Source organism: Dipodomys spectabilis, unplaced genomic scaffold (assembly GCF_019054845.1).
Source record: "Dipodomys spectabilis isolate Male_0828 unplaced genomic scaffold, ASM1905484v1 ptg000527l, whole genome shotgun sequence".
Classification (NCBI taxonomy): Eukaryota; Metazoa; Chordata; class Mammalia; order Rodentia; family Heteromyidae; genus Dipodomys; species Dipodomys spectabilis.
Genome location: NW_024871204.1, coordinates 2006776 through 2013655, shown reverse-complemented (window position 1 = coordinate 2013655; position 6880 = coordinate 2006776).

Genomic DNA, 6880 nt, shown 5'->3' with positions numbered 1-6880 from the left:
ATCTTTTAAGAGACTGAAAATCTCAGAGGACACTTTGCTATTACTGGCATGGTTAAGATGACTTGAAAGTTTTGTTTCATATATTAGTGAAATGCATGTAAAATGTTACAGTTGTTCCAAACAATGATTATGGCTTATACTTTTCTGCTCCAATGAGATGAAACCTCTGACAAGGTTGGAGGGTTAGGTTAGAAGGGTTAATATTAGAAAGCCAAGGGAGATTCCTAAAACAGCATTTCCTATCAGTTAATTATATTATGGCGTATAAGTATATAAACATATAAATATGAATTGAGTGAGAAATGTGTGATTTACACAACTGATTCAATGACAACTAAAACTAGATACACTTCTCTATATTTATATGAACTACTGTATCTAGTGAGGATTTAAAAATATTTAGAATATAAATTTTAACATTTATGTCAAAAAATTTGTTTATTTTTAACTGTTCATTTTTATTTTTTGTTGCTTATGGGGCATGAATTCTGGGCCTGGACACTGTCCCTCAGCTCTTCAGCTCAAGATTAGTGCTCTAACCCTTGAGCCACTGCCAGGTTTCTGGTGGCTCATTGGAGATAAGAATCTCACAGAGTTTCCTGCCTAGGCTGGCTTTTAACGATGATTCTCACTTCTCAGCTTCCTTAGTAGCTAGGCTTATAAGAATAACCTGGCGCCTTGCTACACAATTATTTTTTACATATTTACGAAATATTGAGTAGTAATCCCATTTATTTATGTTTTGTAATGATCAAGCTATAACATATCCATTAATTTCTTCATGTAACATTTATTTTTGTAAGAATGCTCAAAAACTTATCTTCTGGCTGTGATGAAATATCTATTCTTTTTTTTTTTTGTCGTTTGTGGGCCTTGAACTCTGGGCCTTGGCACTGTCCTTCAGCTATTCAGCTCAAGGCTAGGGCTCTAACATTTGAGCCACATCACCACTTCCAAAATATCTATTCTTAACTATAATCGCTTTGCTTCTTGTGGTATACAATTAATATATTTAATTTTATTCATGGAAGTCTGCCAATTAAAATTATATAAAACAAGAAATGTAAAGTGAAAGAAATTCATGGTTCCATTACTTCTTTAAGGAAACACATATGTATTATTTTAATTGTATTTCTGTGGGAATATGTAATATTCATTGATTTAACAGTTAAAATTGATAACAGTTACATTATATCAAGTTGATTCAAGTTGTATTTAAAAATTGCACACTTAAAATGAATATACTTCCACATTCTTCTACAACTTAATTAAAATAACAGTAAAGCAAAGCTTGGTATTAGCCATTCATTTGTAGAATCCTAGAAACGCAGGCGGCTAAGACATGAAGATATTAGTTCAATATCAGTCCAAACAGACAAAAATGTGAAAACTTATCTCCAATTATCCAGCAAGAAGGAGAAGGTGAGGATCTGGCTCAAGGAATAGAGTGTCATCAGCCATGAGCAAAAAATACACGGGAGACCTTTGAATATTCAGATCAAGCCCTAAAATGGCATATACACATAAGACAACAACAACAAAATTACTATGAATGTCTATAAGGAAGAACAAAAAGTAGGAAGGACCATGAGAAATGTGTAAACATCTGGAAGAGAGAAATCATTTGACAGAATTTTGGTTCATGAAAGGGAAATTTCGCAGTCTCAATTGTACAATCTCATTGTACTCATTCGGGTTGAAATCTGGCTATTGGGTAACGTGAAAAAGTAGATGGGATTACCTGACATAGCAGACATTGCCAGTGACTATGCACCATCCCACTCTGCAAAAATTGAAAATCGTGCTTCTTAATTTAAATAAAACCTCATGTTAGAGACTTTTGGTCCACACAGTCTGGGGTGCCTATTTTGAGGCTTCAGATCATCGATTTTGTTTATGTCCACTCCTGTTCTACCCCCTCTTCCCTTGGGCAGCTATAACTTACTTAAATGGCAGAAAGACAAGGCTTTCAACTAGACTCACATGCCTTAACCCCTCCCTTTCTCCAGCTACAACTCATTTCACGAACTATCTATATATTAGTATTAGTTGTTTTCTTTCTAATCCCCACCAAAAAAGTCTTATATTCAGGTAAACCTACTATAAATAACCTAGTTAGAAAAGGGAGTAAGGGTTTATCATTGGCTGAGGCTTTCATCTGTATGTTTGCTCCGTAATTAATCTGCGCTATAATATCTTTTTTTTCTTTATGGCTTTTGAGCCCTTGTGTTTCCCCTCCCTAACGCTTCCTGCAACATTCTCAATGTATCTGGACTCACATTGAGGTCTTCCATCCATTTGGAGTTGATTCTGGTACAGGGGGGATATATAAGGATCTAGCTTCATTTCTCTTTGTACAGCCAATTCTATCAGCACAATTTTTTTGTGGAGGTTGTCTTTCTTCCATCTTGCATTTCTGGCTCTCTTATCAAAGATTATATGCCTATACGAGTGGGTTAATTTCTGGGTCTTCAATTATGTTGTATTGATGGAATTCTGTGCTTCCATTGGAAAGAATGGCATATCCCCATTCCTGAGGAAATGGAAAGACTTGAAAAATGATAGTAAGTGAAATAAGCCAGATTCAATTAAATACATGCTGCTTTGCATATAGCAAAACCTTTTACAATAACATATAATGAAATATTGAAATGCCTATTGAGGACGGTATACAATTATATACATGCATACAAAACAATATGCTCTATTCATGAGAAAAATTTACATGGACTTACTTTGGAAACACTAATATTACATGGGAGATGTGAATACAATAGACTACATTTTCTAATTATATGAGCTTTCTAAAATTGGCACATCTTTAGAGGTAGAATATGAAATAATAGTTACTTAAGGGGAGGGAAGGTTGAAATGATGAGAGGAAGTGACTACTAATAAATATTGGAGTATTTTGAGAGTGTAGGGGTGTTCTTGAAGTGAAGGTGATGTTTATACTCCAACTCTTAAATAAAAAACTAAATCTGTGGTCTCAATTTAGGCTCAAGCTATGTGGATGAAATTGTTAAAAGAGGGACGATTAAGAAGGATATTGGCATTTATTAAGAGTGACATTATGTTAAAGTCTTTGTACATTCAAGAACTTTAACTGTGTATTGATTAAAAACTACCTTTCCTTGTTTCTAAAAAAAAGAATCATTGTACTTTATCTAAGAATTACAGATTGCATTTGCATTAACCTTAGGAATAATTTTCGAATAGTAGTGGGTGAATCTGAGTGATAATTTAGAATTTAAAATCACAGAATTCTGTAATGCATTTAACTTTAGTATGTTACTGGATAAGTCTATCAATAAAATATGACCTAAGATATATCCTCTGAGTGACTATACATGCCATTGCAAGTCAGTGAATATTCTACAAAGTTATGTAATTTGAGGGATGACATGGGACTGAGAAGGATGAGGGATAATGAACATCAAGATGCATTGGATTGGCCATGGAATGTGACTTAGTGGTAGACTGCTTGCCTTGCATGTGTGCAGCCCTAGGTTTGGTTCTTCAGTACTACATAAAGAAAGATGGAATTGGCACTATGACACAGGCTGTAGAGTACTAGCATGAGGAAAAGAAGCTCAAAGACATTGCCAAGGCCCTGAGTTCAAGTCACAGGACTAGCCAAAAAAAAAAAAAAAAAAGATGTGTTCTATTAAGCCGGGCACTAGAGTCTCATGCCTATAATCCTAGATATCAGGAGGCTGAGAGTTGAGGTTTGAAGCCAGCCCAGGCAGGAACGTCTGTGATATTCTTATTTCCAATTAAATCTAAGAAAAATCTGGAAGTGCTGCTGTGCCTCAAGTGATAGAGTTCTACTGTTCACCCAAAGGTGCTCAGGGACAGTGCCAAGACCGAGTTCAAACCTCAGGAGAGAAAAAAGAAAAAGTATTCACTAAACAATGTTCATAAACTGCTTTTTCAAACAGCAATTTCCACAAAACTACTTAAAGTTAACTAAAAATGAGATTAGAATAAAATATGAATCATTTTAGGAACCAGACATAGCTAGAATAAAAGGGTAGTTTCAGGGGACAAAGTAAATTTTATATGATGAAGTTTGAGTTGAAATTTGTTCTTCAGTCTTCTTACATCTTTTATGAAATTGACAATACTCCCAATTATAGGTCAATTTCCTTGAGGAACAGATAGAATTCTGCTGTCTTTTCATAGCAAACCATAGAGGTGTATTTTTTTACCTCTCATTGAAGTACATTAGATATTTTAAAGTAGATTTTTCCAACTATAATATTAATTTAATCAATCATTTCATTAGGGTGATGTTGGTCAGATTTTTATTTGCAATAAATCTTATCCCTTATAATAAAAAGAGCATGCTGTGTCAGTCTCTTATTAATATGAGACAATACTTTATAAGATTAACTTAAAAGAAGGAAAGGTTAATCTTGGCTTCTGATTTTATACATTTCACTTCATGATTTTATCCTTATTGCTTGGGTTGGTGGTGGCACAATACCCCATGTCAGGAACATGTGATGGAGGATGTGTATTTAGAAAAGCTAGGAAGTAAAGAAGAAGTGGAATAGTGGTAGAGGGAGAAAGAGGAGAAGGGGAAGAGGAAGAAGGAAAAGGAGACAGAGAAGAAAAAGAAGAAAGAGGAGGAAAGGACTTTGATCTTACCATCCTCTTTGATCCCAAGTTCTCAGTGACCAAATCTCTATCATTTTGCCCACTTGAAAAGGTTCACCTCCTCTTTATGGCAACATAGTGAAAACTATTTATTAATCCCAATCCTTTATGAATTCAGATTAATTTCTAGAGTGGGGGATAGATATTTTCATACAATTGCTATAAATTCTATTCCTAAATATTTACTTGAATTAATAAGAGAAGCTATTATGCATGGAGATAGATTGGTTATAACAACATTGCTGGAGGGATGCATGAAATGTTTTGAATGAAAATACATTTTATTTAACACTTAAGGAAGCTTCAAGAGATTTCATTTTGTGACCTTCAAAAATAACTATTTCATCTAACTCATAATGAATTGAATTTTTCATAATTTTAAGGCATTTTCATTCAAGATTTTGTCATCTATAGTGAGGTTCTTTCTTTCTAGTTAAAGGAAAAATAAATACTATCACAATCATTTATTTCTTAATTATTTAATAGAGAGTAAGTATAATATGAATTTCCTGCCATTCAAAAATAAGTTATATTCAAGTCTTTAGGAATAATTTGATAAGTAATGGAATATCTTGATTCAGTTCTCTCATATTGAGATTGATTCTATTTCTAAAAATCAATGTTGACATAAAATACATGAAATTCAGTGATTCTCAAATGATTGGTAATCAAACCTCAGAAATATATGGCCTGTAACTACGATTTTTATATACTCAAAAATATATGAATCTACATTTTTATGTCAAAAAATTTTAGGTTTTAAAGAAGAGAAAATCATGTGACCACAATAGATAATATTTAATTTAATGAAAAATTGTTTCATTCAGGCTGACAGAGCCCTTTGCTCTTAGCTTACAAGAGAAATTTGATTAACGATGTCGTTTTCACTTTTGAATAATAGTGTATTTCAATTCCAAAGATTCTGTCATTTAAACTTTTTTTGTGTAATTTTTTCATAAAAATGAAAATTATTTTTCACAGTGCAGGTTCAGGGGTAATAACTAATAACTATCTAAATGTTAATTTGTTAATTTGAGCCTCTAGAATTCAAATAATATGAAATTTATTTTATTCTTAGATATATTATATCTGTGCTGAATATGGATGTCTCAAGCTTTTAATCCTTGCTACTCAAGAAGCTTGGTTCAAAGCCAGCCCTGGCAAAAATGTTTTTGAGCTGCATCTCAATTAATCACACACACACACATCACAATACACACACACACAACACACACACACAACACACACACACATACACACACACACAGAAAGCCATAAGAAGAGTTGGTGCTCAAATGTTAGAGCAATATCTTTGAGTGAAAAAGCTAAGGGATAGGGTGTTGAGTTCAAATCACAAGAACAACACACACAAAAAATATGATGTCTAAATTCTTATTTTTGTTTGAAGAAAAAAACAATATCATGAAAAGTAATATTTGTTACATGTCTTGCAACTTTTGTGAAGTTGTTTTTAGTACAATTTGGCTTAAGATATAACATAGGTTATTAAAATTAATATTAATCCAGTGAATATTTAAAATTACTCATAACACCTTGGAGTACAACAGCTGATAATTTTTCCATAGACATAAGAAATATTCTGAACAAAATAAAGAAAGGAAGAATGAAAGTAAAAAGAAAGAAAGAAGGGAAGAAAGAAAGGAAGGATGGAAGAAAGAAAGAGAGAGGGAGGTAGGGATGGAGGAAAAGAGGGAGAAAAAAGAAGGAAGGAAGGCAGGGAGGAAGAAAGGAAAGAAGGGCAAAGGAAGGAAGGAAGGAAGGAAGAAAGGAAGGAAGGAAGGAAGGAAGGAAGGAAGGAAGGAAGGAAGGAAGGAAGGAAGGAAGGAAGGGAGGGAGGGAGGGAGGGAGGGAGGGAGGGAGGAAGGAAGGAAGGAAGGAAGGAAGGAAGGAAGGAAGGAAGGAAGGAAGGAAGGAAGGAAGGAAAGAAGGGAAAAACAATGTAATTTATAAAATCTACTACTTAGCCAAACATAAACTTCATGAAATTAGCCCTTTAGTAAATGCAAGGTTGCAATTGTCACTTCTCTGCCTGTTCTTCATACATGAATGAAACCAACAAATGAAGGAACAAAAATAACAGGTGAATCTCTTTGCATTTATAGTAAATATGTACATAAATCTTTTTTCATTTTGTATACATCATCAAATAAGTATTTGCAAACAATTTACATTTAGTTATAAATATTGTAAATATTGA